The sequence below is a fragment of the Prionailurus bengalensis genome, chromosome B1, assembly GCF_016509475.1.
Source record: "Prionailurus bengalensis isolate Pbe53 chromosome B1, Fcat_Pben_1.1_paternal_pri, whole genome shotgun sequence".
Taxonomy (NCBI): Eukaryota; Metazoa; Chordata; class Mammalia; order Carnivora; family Felidae; genus Prionailurus; species Prionailurus bengalensis.
The window spans coordinates 38,877,483-38,893,103 of NC_057344.1; the positions used below are offsets into that span (position 1 = coordinate 38,877,483).

General features: G+C 38.4%; 1 protein-coding gene across 2 annotated transcripts in view; it reads right to left on the reverse strand.

The window, feature by feature from the left end:
- The window catches only part of PSD3 (pleckstrin and Sec7 domain containing 3), a 674,080-nt gene that overhangs the window by 488,975 nt on the left and 169,484 nt on the right, over window positions 1-15,621 (reverse strand). The gene's annotated exons all lie outside the window — the stretch shown is intronic.

Sequence of the window (15,621 nt, forward strand, 5' to 3'; positions counted from 1 at the left end):
TCTCATACATGTTTCTTCCCAGCACCCACTTGACCTGACCCTCAAAAACTCTGCTCAGATAATCACCTCTCCCAGGAAGCCTTCCCTCCAGTCTAACTTAGGTGTGCCTCCAATGGCCTCTCAAAACTCCCTGTTCTTACTTCTACTATAGCAGGTATCACAGTGTGTTAGAATCATCATATTATTTGTCTGTTTCCCCAAACAGACTTCAGTCAGACTGTAGGCTTTATTTCTATATCTCTAGCTTAGCAACTATACATATTTATTGTATGTTGAAAGGGTAAATACTCTCAGGAATGCCTTTACTTGCCTTGAAGGAAGTTTTTGGCATCTTATACCTGATGCAAACAAAAATCCAGGCTTCTTGATTCTTTGCCCAGGCCTATTTCCAGTACATCAGCATTTCTCCAACAGTGTTCCAATAACATCTATTTAGGGAGGTTAATGTTAGTAACATGTGGGTTTCCAGCCACTCCAGACAACTTTCAGTTCCACTAACCTGTCAAAATCTTTCCACCCTCAGTCTGTCTCCCCACCCTGCTGGGCATCTTCTGCCTGGAAGGTATTCTGCCTCAGATTCGCCTTAGATCTGGATTCCACCATCCATCAGTTAGCTCTCACCACCAGCTCATACCCAGGGAGAACTCTCCACTCCCCCAATGCTTTTAAAATACTCTAAACTTCCACTGAATGTTACCCTGGAACTCAAGAGTCTCGACAATTCCCTTTATTCTTTCTAAAAAAAGAGGTTTTGCCTCTCAAAGCCTTTTAGCACTTACCTCTTTCATCATGTTTTTCCAAGATTACCTAGAGTAGATCTGTATTTTATCTATAAATCTGCTCAGCTTCTTAGGACATAATCCCTCACAGTTTAAATTCATGTACAAGGAGCAAGATGAGCTCTTCCCGGGCTTTTGTTCCTCAGTACTGTTTGCTCTGCCATTTCCAGCAAGGCAATTGCTCTCTGTGATACAACAAATCCAACTAAGCAGGAGCTTCATATCTCCACTTTATCTCAGCAATCTCTTAACATGACCTCCCACACCCTTAGAAAGGAGCATAACCTTCCCTTATTCTCTTTGTCAGATGCTACACAGTTATTGCACTTATCCCTCAAGAGTAGGACTGTTCACAGTGCAATCCAAGTACTACTACCTGGATCTGAATCATCCAGGGCATTCATTAGAGTACTAGATTTAAAGATCACACACCAAAATCAGAATTACTGGGGTAGAAGGGAGGGGCCAAGATGGCAGAACTGCACTGAAGGTTTTTTTTGCCTCTCTCATCCCTGAATTGCAGCTAGGTCAACATCAAGCCATCTGGCACACCTAGAAAACTGATTTGAGGATTAACACAACAATCGGTACAACTTGAACCACAAAACTTGGCAGGTACATGGTATGGAGAAATGAACTGGAGGAGAGAGAAGCCACGGAGAATAGGGAGCTGTTTTTACTTGCAGAGAGAGGACGGAGACACGGGGGAAGGAACAGGAAAAGCACTCCCCCCAAAAGTAGCTGGAGAGAAAGAGAGAGAAAACACCCACAAGGGACCCAATAAGAAAGGGAGAAAGGAGAGGAATTAAATGCCATTAATGACTCTATAAATAGGGGAGTGGAGAGTCTGAAACCCCCCAGCTCGATACCTGGTGGAGCTCTGGTGGGAAGGGCGAATCCTCAGGAGCAGACAGTGAGGTCACAGGGGTCCTTGGGCCACACAAGGAGAGGCAGTTCCCCGCTGCGAGGACACTTGGTAGAGGCTGTGCAGCCTCCCCACAGGAGAAGGTCCCAGTAGACCCCAGAGTACAGCCATGTTTGCAGGTGTTGGAACAAGGACATTAAGGGTGAAGCCTGGCACCAATGTGTTGTGATTTACTGTAATCCCTAAAACGCTGCTGCTACACAATCATACAAACTTTTTCAGGGACAGGCTGGCACCCAGCCACAGACTCTGGGCATTGGCAGCAGTACAGTCTCTTGAACATTCTTGCAGGTGGGCTGACACCTGGCCATTGCTCAGCAAGACCCCTAGAGGGTCTGAGTGGGCCAAAGCCGCAAGGCCCTCAGAAGTGTGAGGTTCAGAAACACACCCCATTTGAGATAAAACCCAGGAGGGAGGTGCCGCTTGGCAGGCTGAAGGCTTGTTCGTGGACAATTTAGAAGTGGGGAGTGGACAGAAGCCAGAGACAAAGGAGGGGTGCTTAACTGTCAGCGGGAGAGTAGAGAGTTCTGATACTAGATACTGGGTAGCTGAGTAACACAATTTTCATCCCTCCTGCGCATGCACATACACACAACTATCCACCCCAGTAAACTAAGCAGCACCATCTGGTGGAGAACGGAGTCATTATGCCAAGCCCCATTCAGCTGGGCCAATCACCCCCTTGAGGAACAGCACAAGTCTATCTGCCTGCTTAGTTTATGGACTATAAAATGCTTCATAGTTTGACATCTAGGGTAAACTGGATAATTTCAATCATAGTTCATTCTGTTCCCTGGTCACCTATTCAATTTTTTTTCTTCTCTTATTCTTGAATACCGACAGACAAAATATTTTTATTTTGGTTTTTATAAAAAGATTTTTCTTTAATTTTTCTACTGTATTTTTTAATTTTGTAAATGCTTTAAATTCTATTTTACTTTCAAAAAATTTATTTTTACTTTTGTTTTTATGAAAAATATTTTCCTTTAGTTTTTTTCTACTATGTTTTTTTGTAAATTTTTAAAAGTCTATTTTACTTTCATCATTTCATTTTATTTTCTTGTATTCACTTTTTTAATTTTCAAACGTTTTGCTGTTTTTTTTCTTTTTTCTTTCTTTTCCTTCCTTTTTCTCTGTTCTACCAAGCTTCTTTCAACAATAAGACCAAAACACACCTAGAATCAAGCATCCTTTATTTGATTATTTTCATTGCTTTTAATTTTTTAACTTTTATTTATTTTTTATTTTATTAATTATTTTTCTTCCCTCAAAATGATGAAACAAAGGAATTCACCCCAAAAGAAAGAACAGGAAAAAATGACAACCAAGGACTTAATCAACACAGATACGAGCAAGATGTCTGCACCAGATGCAATCTCAAATGAATGCCACAGCAGCACAGATGGATGAAGCAGAGCAGCAAGTCAGCGATATAGAGGAAAAACTTATGGAGAATAAAGAAGCAGAAAAAAGAGGGAAACTAAGGCAAAAGAACACAATTTATTTTAATAATTAGAGAACACAGTGACTCATTAAAAAGGAATAACATCTGAATCATAGGGGTCCCAAAAGAAGAAGAGAAAAGGGGGTAGAAGGTTTCTGTGGGCAAATCATAACAGAAAACATTCCTCACCTGGGAAAAGACACAGACATCAAAATCCATAAAGCACAGAGAATTCCCATTAGATTCAACAAAACTGATCATCAACAAGGCATATCATAGTCAAATTCACAAAATACTCAGGCAAGGAAAGAGTCATGAAAGCAGCAAGGAAAAAAAAAGGCCTTAACCTACAAGGGAGGACAGATCAGGTTCACAGCAGACATATCCAAAGAAACTTGGCAAGCCAAAAAGGACTGGAAGGATATATTCAATATGCTGGATCGGAAAAATATACAACCAAGAATTCTTTATCCAGCAAGGCTGTCATTCAAAATAGAAGGAGAGGTAAAAAGTTTTCCAGACAAACAAAAACAAAAGGAGTTTGTGACCATTAAACCAGCCCTACAAGAAATTTTAAGGGGGTATCACTGAGGAGAGAAAAGATGGGGAAAAAACAACAACAACAACCAAAAGCCACAAAGACTAGAAAGGAGAACACAACCAGAAACTCCAACTCTATAGGCAACATAATGGCAATAAATTCATATCTTTCAGTACTCACTCTAAATGTCAATGGACTAAATGCTTGAATCAAAAGACATAGGGTAACAGAATGGATAAGAAAACAAGATCCAGAAATATGCTGTTTACAAGAGACCCATTTTAGACCTAAAGACAACTTCACATTGAAAGTAAGGTCGGAAAAAGAAAGCCAGAGTAGCCATACTTATATCAATCTAGATTTTAAAATAAAGACTGTAACAAGGCATGAAGAAGGGTATGTCATAATTAAGGGGTCTGTCCACCAAGAGCTAAAAACTGTAAACATTTATACTCCAAACGTGGAATCACCCAAATATATAAATCAATAAATCACAAACATAAAGAAACTCATTGATAATAATACCATAATAGTAGGGGACTTCAAGACCCCACTTAGAAATGGACAGATCATCTAAACAGAAAATCAACAAGGAAACAATGGCTTTGAATGACACACTGGACCAGATAGACTTAACAGATATATTCAGAACATTTCATCCTAAAGGAGCAGAATACACATTCTTCTCCAGTGCACATGGAACATTCTCCAGAATAGACCACATACTTGGACACAAATCAGCCCTCAACAAGTTCAAAAAGATAGAGATTATATCGTGCATTATTTTCATACCACAACACTATGAAACTCAAAATCAACCACAGGAAACAATTTGGAAACACAACAAATACTTTGACACTAAAGATCATCCTACTAAAGAATGAATAGGCTAAGCAAGAAGTTAAAGAAGAAATTAAAAGTACATGGAAGCCAATGAAAATGATAACACTGTAGCTCAAAACCTCTGGGACACAGCAAAGGCAGTCATAAGAAGGAAGTATATAGCAATCCAGGCCTCCTAAAGAAGGAAGAAAGGTCTCAGATACACAATATAACCTTACAACTTAAAGAGCTGGAAAACAAAAGCAAATAAAACCCAAAACCAGCAGAAGACAGGAAATAATAAAGATAAGAGCAGAAATCAATGCTACCGAAACCAAAAGAACAGTAGAACAGATCAATGAAACCAGGAGCTGGTTCTTTGAAAGAATTAACATAATTGATGAACCCCTAGCCAGTGTGATCAAAAAGAAAAAGGAAAAGGGGTGCCTGGATGTTTCAATCACTAAGCATCTGACTTCAGCTCAGGTCATGATCTTGTGGTCCATGAGTTCAAGCCCATGTCAGGCTCTGTGCTGACAGCTCAGAGCCTTGAGCCTGCTTCAGATTCTGTGCCTCCCTTTCTCTCTGCCCTCCTACGCTTGTGCTCTGTTTTTCTCGCTCTCAAAAATAAACATTTTAAAAAACTGAAAAGAAAAAAAAGAAGAGAAAAAAGGAAAAGAAAAGAAAAGAAAAGAAAAGAAAAGAAAAGAAAAAGAAAAAGAAAAAGAAAAAGAAAAAGAAAAGAAAAAGGAAAGGACCCAAGTAAATAAAACCTAGAATGGGGCGCCTGGGTGGCTCAGTCGATTAAGCCTCCGACTTCAGTTCAGGTCATGATCTCATGGCTCGTGAGTTTTAGCCCCACATCGGGCTCTGGGCTGACAGCTCAGAGCCTGGAGCCTGCTTCAGATTCTGTGCCTCTCTCTCTCTCTTACCCTCCCCTGCTCACACTCTGTTTCTGTCCCTCAAAAATAAATAAATATTTTAAAAAATAAAAAAAATAAATAAAACCAAGAAAGAAGGAAGAGATATCGGAACCAACAATGCAAGTACCATACAGTAAAATATTAATTCTCTTACAATAATAAGAGAGTATTATGAGCAATTATACACAAATAAATTGGGCAATCTGGAAGAAATGGACAAATTCCTAGAAACCTATAAACTACCAAAACTGAAATAGGAAGAATTAGAAAATTTGAACAGACCCATAACTAGTAAATAAATCTAATTAGTAATCAAAAATCTCCCAAAAAACAAGAGTCCAGGGCTAAATGGCTTTCCAGGGGAATTTCTACCAAACATTTAAAGAAGAGTTAACACCTATTCTTTTGAAGCTGTTCAAAAGCATAGAAATGGAAGGAAAACTTCCAAACTCTTTCTATGAAGCCAGCATTAGCTTGATTCCAAAACCAAGACCCCACTAAAAGAGAACTACAGACCAATTTCCCTGATGAACATGGATGCAAAAATCCTGAACAAGATACTAGCCAACTGGATCCAACAATACATTAAAAGAATTATTCACCACGACCAAGTGGGATTTAACATGGGATGCAGGCTGGCTCAATATCCACAAAAGAATCAATATGATTCATCACATCAATGAAAGAAAGGACAAGAATCACATGATCCTCTCAATAGATGCAGAGAAAGCATCTGACAAAATGTATTCTTTCCTTATAAAAACCCTCAAGAATGTAGGGATGGAAGGATAATACCTAAAGATCATAAAAGTCATATATTAAAGACCCACCACTAATATCATCCTCAATGGGGAAAAACTGAGAGCTTTCCCTCTAAAATCAGGAACATGACAGGGTTGTCCACTCTTGCCACTGTTATTCAACATAATATTGGAAATCCTAGCCTTGGCAATCAGATAACACAAAGGAATAAAAGGCATCCAAATCGGCCAGGAGGAGGTCAAACCTTCACTCTTCGCAGGTGACATGATACTCTATATGGAAAACCCAAAAGATTCCACTAAAAAACTATTAGAAGTGATCCATGAATTCAGCAAAGTCGCAGGATATAAAATCAATGCACAGAATTCGGTTGCATTCCTATACACCAATAATGAAGCAACAGAAAGAGAAATCAAGGAATCGATCCCATTTACAATTGCACCAAAAACCATAAAATACCTGAGAATAAACATAACCAAAGAGGTGAAAAATCTATACAGTGAAAACTATAGAAAGCTTATGAAAGAAAATGAAGAAGATACATGCACGCGCGCACACGCACACACACACACACACACACACACACACACACAGAAAAATATCCCATGCTCATGGGTTGGAAGAACAAATATTGTTAAAATGTCAATACTACCCAAAGCAATCTACATATTCAATGCAATCCCTATCAAAATAACACCAGCATTCTTCACAGAGCTAGAACAAAAAATCCTAAAACTTGTATGGAACCAGAAAAGCCTCTGAATACCCAGAGCAATCTTGAAAAAGAAAACCAAAGCTGGAGGCATCACAATCCCAGACTTCAAGATATATTACAAAGCTATAATTATCAAGACAATATGGTACTGGCACAGAAACAGACAGTCTGGTCAAAGGAACAGAATAGAGAACCCCGAAATGGACCAACAAATGTATGGCCAACTAATCTTTGAGAAAACAGGAAAGAATATCCAATGGAATAAAGACAGTCTCTTCAGCAAATGGTGCTGGAAAAACTGTAGAGTGACATGCAGAAAAATGAATCTGGACCACTTTCTTACCCTATACACAAAAATAAACTCAAAAATGGATAAAAGACCTAAACATAAGACAGGACATCATCAAAATCCTAGAGGAAAAAGCAGGCAAAACCTCTCTGACCTCGACCGCAGCAACTTCTTACTCAATGTGTTTCTGGAGGCAAGGGAAACAAAAGCAAAAATGAACTACTGGGACCTCATGAAAACAAAAAGCTTCTTCTGAGCAATGAAGGAAACAATGAGCAAAAGGCAACTGATGGAATGGGAGAAGATATTTGCAAATGACATATCAGATAAAGGGTGAGTATCCAAAAACCTATAAAGAACTTATCACACTCAACACCCAAAAAACAAATAATCCAGTGAAGAAATGGGCAAAAATATAAATAGACACTTCTCAAAGAAGACATCCAAATGGCTCACAGACACATGAAAAAATGCTCAACATCACTCATCATCAGGGAAATACAAATTAAAAGCACAATGAGGTACCACCTCACACCAGTGAGAATAGCTAAAATTAACAACTCAGGCAACAACAGATGTTGGCAAGGATGCGGAGAAAGAGGATCTCTTTTGCACTTCTGGTGGGAATGCAAACTGGTGCAGCCACTCTGGAAAACAGTATGGAGGTTCCTTTAAAAAATTAAAAATAGAATTACCCTATGACCCAGCAACTGCACTACTAGGTACTTATCCAAGGGATACAGGTGTGCTGTTTCGAAGGGGCACATGCACCCCAATGTTTATTAAAGCACTATCAACAATAGCCAAAGTATGGAAAGAGCCAAAATGTCCATCGACAGATGAATGGATAAAGATGTGGTGTATATATATATACAAATACTACTCTACAATCAAAAAGAATGAAATCTTGTCATTCACAACTACATGGATGGAACCAGAGGGTATTATGCTAAATGAAATCAGTCAATCAGAGAAAGACAAATATCATATAACTTCACTCATATGAGGACTTTAAGAGACAAAACAGATGAACATAAGGGAAAGGAAGCAAAAATAATATAAAAACAAGGAGGGGGACAAAACATAAGAAACTTTTAAAGACAGAGAAAAAACTGAGGGTTGCTGGAGGGGTTGGGGGGGGATGGGCTAAATGGGTAAGGGGCATTAAAGACGACACTTGTTGGGATGAGCACTGGGTGTTATAGGGAATGAATCACTGGAAACTTCTCCTTAAATCATTATTCCACTTATGCTAACTTGGATGTAAATAAAAAATAAATCGTAAATAAATTAAATCATATTAAATCTAATTTAATCTAATTTAATTTAATTTAATTTAATTTAATTTAATTTAATTTAATTTAATTTAAAAGAATTACTGGGGTGAAATTCAAGAGTACCAAATTGTTTTTTCAGCTTTATTGAGATATAACTGAGAAGTAAAATGGTAAGATTTTAATGAGTACAAGGTGATATTCGATACATGTATGCAGTTATAAAAGATAGAATTTGAGTTTTCAAGGAGCATTCCAAGCATCCAAGCTGTCAATACATCTCTGCTAGCATGGCAGGACAGGGCTGGACAAAACTGGGGCCACCAGAATCCCCAGAAATTGTCACCTGACGCCTGAAGCAGCTGCCTTCATTCACTCTAGGTGTGTAATACAAAGAATATAATCTAAGTATGTAGTGAAGCAGAAAAGGTTTGTAGAGTTCCTAGAATTTCTAGACAACTATTAAATTAGTATTTGTAGGGGAGGTTCACAATGATCACTTTCAAAACTTCCACAGGTCAATCTGCTATGCTTAAGAATCACTGTTTTTAAATACCAATTTTCAAAAAACTAAAATAGCAATTCTCAACTTTTTAAGACAAAAGTACCTTTTTATAACATAATTTACAGTACCTCCTTTATTATCAGGTGAACAGACTGCTTTACAAGGTATGCCTTGTAAAAGGTGAAATTCAAAAATATAACCTGCCTAAATATAAAATTCAAAATAATCAATATAATTTATGGAACGTGACACATTCAGCAATTTACTAAATGCAATACCAAAAATTGATTTTCATTATGTAAATGCTTAGGTTAGTCAGATGCTTGCCTGTACCTAAACATAGAATCACCCTGAAAGCAAAGCTTGAGTATAGACTAATGGGTGTATTGAACTGATGACTGAATAGCAGTCTTGTCAGACATGAAATAATGAACAATTTGAAATAATGAACAATTTTTAGTAAATTTCCAAACTAAACAAAGTAAAATCTTCCCTTAGTTCACATGGTAGTTATAGTCCCCAAAAATTCAGGGATATTTAAAACAATGCAAAAAACATTTTGTTTAAATATCTTAAGTCCAGATCATTAGAAACATGTTTTTCTGCCTACATGAATGTCAGTAGGACACTCAAAGTCATGTAGCATGTGGAACAATTCTTCCTTGTGCAGTACTATCTCATGCACTACAAGATGCCTGTAGTCTTACCCATTAAAGGCCAGTAGCCAATCTGCATCCCCAATTACTCTGACAATTAAAAACATCCCCACAAATTTCCAAAACCACTGCTTTAAAATATAACCATTCAAACTCTTCAAGCAATAAGAATAGAGGCAGTTTTATCAGGCTGCAATATTATTTCCCTTTCTGCTACCATCTTAGATTATAGTAACTCAGAATCTCTACCTGATTCCATCTATATAATAATGCTTCCCAAAGCAAATATTCACATAAATACTAGCAAAACAAAAACTGCTGATACAATTACACATGAATGGACAATTACCACAGATATAAGAAAAGTTCTTCAAGAATTCCTTAAAAATTAAAGCATACTTTTTTTTTTACAGTCAAATCACATTTTCCTATTGACATTACATTTTAGTTTCCTAGATGTCCTCTCATTTGTCTGACTGGTCTTCAAAGTGGCACCGGTTCCTAAGCTCTTCAGTTTTGAATGTCTGTAAAACAAATCCACTGCCATAGTTCAAATATGTTAACAAATCCTTTTAGTATTAAAATGGTTTAATATAGCTCAAGTAATTACTTTTTTAAATATAGTAATTCTTTTAAGTTTTTATTTAAATTCCAGTTATCATACAATGTAATTAATTTCAGGTGTACAATACAGTGATTCAACACTTCTATACAACACCTGGTGTTCATCACAAGTGCACTCCTCGATCCCCATCATCTATTTCACCCACCTACCCCCTCCTCCCCTCTGGTGACCATCGGTTTGTTCTCTATAGTTAAGAGTCTGTTTCTTGGTTTGCCTTTCTTTCTTTCTTTCTTTCTTTCTTTCTTTCTTTCTTTTCTTTCTTTTCTTTCTTTTTACCTTTGCTCATTTGTTTTGTTTCTTAAATTCCACATATGAGTGAAATCATATGGTACTTGTCTTTCTCCAACTGACTTATTTCACTTACCATAATACTCTCCAGCTCCACTTATGACATTGCAAATAGCGAGATTTCAATCTTTTTTAAGGTTGAGTAATATTCCAATATATAAGTGTGTGTGTGTACACACACACACACACACACACACACACACACACACAAAATCTTCTTTATCCATTTATGACTCAATGAACACTTGGGCTATTTCATAATTTGGCTATCATAGATAATGCTGCTATAAACATAGGGATGCATGTATCCCTTTGAATTAATACTTTTAATAAAGTAGTTCTTAAGCCTGCGTATGTATCATAATTATCACCAGAGGAGCTACTTAAAAATTTAGATATGCCTGAGTCCCTTGCCCACAGACTCTGATTGCATTTGCCTGGAGAAGGTGTGGCGCAGGAATCTTTACTCTTTTTAAAAGGTCTATAGGTGATTCTCCGCAGGGGTGGATCCAGTTTTATCCCTCCTGAAACTTACACATTTTGGGGTGCTCTCTCTCTCTTTACGAGAAAGAAGAAAAAACTGCTATGTCTCTTAAGGCCTTGGAAAACTCCTGTGCATAAACTTCATACTATATGCACCTTTGGATGTTAGTCAGGGTTGCAATATATGACATAATGAATCATTATCGCAAAACATGGCTGAACATGTAAAGTCTTACACTAGTATCATTTTGAAGCAGAGACCATAAGCCCAAAATGCCTACAAGTTTCAGGAGGTAACAAATGTAAAGCAGGCAAAGCAGGAGACAACACAGGAGGGGTGGTAACTGGCAAACCTGAGCTCCAAAGGCACCAGCTGCTATTTAGCATCAGTGCCCACTCAGTGTTGCACTCTCAGAATTTTAACAGAAGGTTGAAATCTGGGTTTTTATATGAAATCTCCCAATTTTTAAAAGTTAGCTCAATTTTCAAATAAAACATTGGCTAAGCTAAATAAAACATGAGTGAAAGATGCCAATATATAACCTCTGCTTCATAAAATAAAAGGGAAAAGATACCTTTCACCTAAAAACAAAAGGAAACTTAAGATTAGATGGTTGATTTAAAGAAGATAAAGGGGGATACTGCTAAAGGCATACCTTGTGAAGCAGTCTGTTCACCTGACAATAAAAAATTTTGTTTAGGGATCCATCTCAAGGACCTAAATTTACTGTAAAACATACTAAGAGCTCTCAAAGAAATGTGTATGTCAAGAAAAGACTAAATCTCTAATATAAAACACATGAAAAGGAAAATCCTTAAAAATGAATTCTTAATGGCTAATAAATGAAAAAATTTTGACCTCAATTACATTTGGTACCTTAAGTTTACTGAGATAAAAGCTCTTTTCTAAATAACTATGTTGTACATCTGAGACTAATGCGACATTATGTGTCAACTATACTTCAATTAAAAAAAAAAAAGCTCTCTTTTCCAATTGAGATGTACTGTTCTAAAGTTGATCATATCCACTCTCAAAAAAAGTCAAATTCTGCTCCTCAGCTTCTCAATAGCTGCTTTAAAAAAAAATGCAATGAACACTGGTTCAAAAAAAAAAAATGGGTCTCCTATGCAAAATTAGTAGCTAAGGATACCAATATACAGTTCTGTGTGCACAATATATGGACCAAGCTGGGATAAAATGGAAGCACTGAACTATCATATACCATATACCGAAACCCTAGCAAAAGAGAAAGTTTACAGTCACTTTCTTGCCCACTTTGCCAACCCAAAACAGACCACTAAGAACATGATGGGGGATCCATATCTCCCGCGTCTCTCAAACAAAGAAGTGCTAAAGCCAAAGGACCTTGAGCCCCAGAGTCTGGGAGGAAAAGAGACTGAAACTACCAGGAAGAAAACGGATCAACTGGAAAAAAGATAGAGTGATTGCGAACTGGGGGAGATAAAACAGGCCATGTAGGCATGGGAGGGGGAGGGGAGGAATGCCCTTCTGCGAAGAGACAAAGGGAAGCGAAAGAGGGGCTAGGCAAGTGTAGGACTATATCTGGACAGGAGAAAGACCTCAGACTTGGACTGAGAGGGATCCTATCTGTAACTGTGGGGTTTTCTTCGGACAGGGGCCGGCTCCCTGTTTGTGTACCTGGGGAGGGGAGCCAGGAGTGGGTTAGGTGGTAGGTCAGGGGTACAGTCTGCAGTTGGAGAAAGTGGTCCCCTCCCTGGAGGGCTGTGGAAAGACACTAGGCCTGCCTGCATCTGCCACCCCTGGGGCTCGACGGCAAGGTCGGCCACACAGTCTAGGAGAAGGCGGTCCTCACTGAAGTGTGGCAGCACAGACAAAGCCAGCTGGGACCACATATCAGGAAGCACTAAAAGGTGCTTCCCCAGTGCCAGAGAGCACACAGCGGGACATTGAATCCTAGCCAAGCGCAGGGTCAGGGGAGGTGGAGGAGCAAGAAGGTCCACCCCATCTGTGCTCACGGCACAGTGAGGACGACTCAAACACAGCCTACAGGGTCCGGGTCCATGGAGAAGAGACTGGGGGATCGCCATTTCCCCACCACCACCACCAACAAGACAGGGCCTCAGGGATCAGTCCAGGAGCCCATATTAGAGGTGGGTCCAGAATGCACCAAACCACGCCCCTTCCCACTGGGTAACTGGACAGCTCCCCCAGAGCAGCAATGCAGCACTGTCTGGATTAATTCTAGGTCAATTCTGGATATATAGATATATTCTCTGCCCCATTTCTCATCATTATCTCTTCCCTCCCCTAGGCTAGTTACCCTGGTTAGTGATTTGTCTAAACAGACATATTTAATCCATTCTCTTGATACATGTTCTACATCTCCTTCTTTACACTCCTTTCTCTCTCCCTGGAATAATCAAGCCATATACTTTCTCTGTCTGGGTAACTTTATCTACCTTTCTTTTTCCCCACCTCCTTCTTTATTTTCTTGTCTCTCTCTCTGGATTAATCCTTTTAGTCACTCTGACTAGTTAGTGTTTATTTTTTCTTTGTCTCCACTCCTGTCATTTCTCTAGTTGTATGTACTCTTCCATCAGCACCACTTCCACCCTGTCCTTTACTTCTACTCAGTGTTTCTAGGTTTTTTGTTTTGAGTTTTTTGGGTTTTTTTCTTTTTACTTGTTTGTGTTATTTGTGTGTTTTTGTCTCCTGTTTCTCTCTATGTTTTCCTTTACAGGGCTACTCCAAGCAACAAATAAAAACACATCTGGTGGAGGGTCCAAAATATCACTACAAGTAGGGTAATAAAATAACCAAAGTCACAACAACAGAGAGCAAGTAACAATCTCTAAAAAAAACCCCACCTGAAGGGTCAGGCCCTGGACAGTGTATAACCCCCCTTTAATATAGCAGTGCTCTCAGCTGCAGAGCACATAACAAGCTTCTAAAATGCACTAAGGGGCAGAAAACTAGCCAAAATTATGAAATGGAAGAATTCTCTTCAAAAGAAACTCCAGGCAGTAGCAATAGCTAACGAATTGATCAAAACCGATTTAAGCGATGTAACAGAACAAGAATTTAGGATAATAGTTATAAAATTAATTTCTGGCCTTGAAAAAGCATAGAGAACAGCAGAGAATCTATTGCTACAGAGATCAAGGGCTAAACAATAGTCGTGATGAGTTAAAAAAATGATATAAATGAGGTACAAAATAAAATGGAGATGACCACGGCGCAGATTGAAGAAGCAGAGGAGAGAATAGGTGAATTAGAACATAAAATTATGGAAAAAGAGAAAGCTGAGAAAAAGAGAGATAAAAAAAATCCAGGAGTAAGAGGGGAGAATTAGAGAACTAAGTGATGCAATCAAAGGAACAATACCCATATCATAGGAATTCCAGAAGAAGAGAGAGAGAAAGTGGCTGAAGGTATATGTGAACAAATCATAGCTGAGAACTTCCCCCATGTGGGGAAGGAAAAAGGCATTGAAATCCAAGAGGCACAGAGAACTCCCTTTAGAGGTAACTTGAATCGATCTTCTGCACGACATATCATAGTGAAACTGGCAAAATACAAGGATAACGAGAGAATTCTGAAAGCAGCTAGGGATAAACGAGCCCTAGCTTACAAAGGTAGACACATAAGGGTAGTAGCAGACCTATCTACTGCAACCTGGCAGGCCAGAAAGGAATGGCAGGAAATCTTCAAGGTGATAAACAGGAAAAATATGCAGCCAAGAATCCTTTAACCAGCAAGTCTGTCATTCAGAATAGAAGGAGACATAAACACTTTACCAAACAATCAAAAACTGAAGGAATTCATCACCACTAAACCAGCCCTACAAGAGATCCTAAGGTGGATTCTGTGAGTGAAATGTTGCAAGGACCACAAAGTACCAGAGACATCACTACAAGCATTAAACCTACAGATAACCCAATGATTCAAAACCCATCTTTCACTAACAACACTGAATGTAAATGGACTCAATGCTCCAAACAAAAGACATAGGGTACCAGAATGGATAAAAAAAACAAGACCCATCTATTTGCTGTCTACAAGAAACTCATTTTAGACCTGAGGACACCTTCAGATCGAAAGTGAGGGGATAGAGAACTATCTATTTTGCTATTGGAAGTCAAAAGAAAGCTGGAGTAGCCATTACTTGTATCAGACAAACTAGACTTTAAATTAAGGCTGTAACAAGAGATGAAGAAGGGTATTATATAATAATTACAGGGTCTATCCATCAGTAAGACCTAACAATTGTAAATGTCTATGCACAAAATTCGGATGGACCCAAATATATAAAACAATCACAAACATAAGCAACCTTATGGATAAGAGTGTGGTAATTACAGGGGACATTAATATTCTACTTACAGCAATGGAGAGATCATCTAAACAAAGAATCAGCAAAGAAACAATGGCCCTGAATGATATATTGGATCAGATGGACTTGACAGATATATTTAGAACTCTGCATCCAAAAAGAACAGAATATACTTTCTTCTCAAGTGCACATGGAACATTCTCCAAGATAGATTACACACAGGGTCACAAAACAGCCCTCAATAAGTACATAAGAATTGAAATCATACCATGCA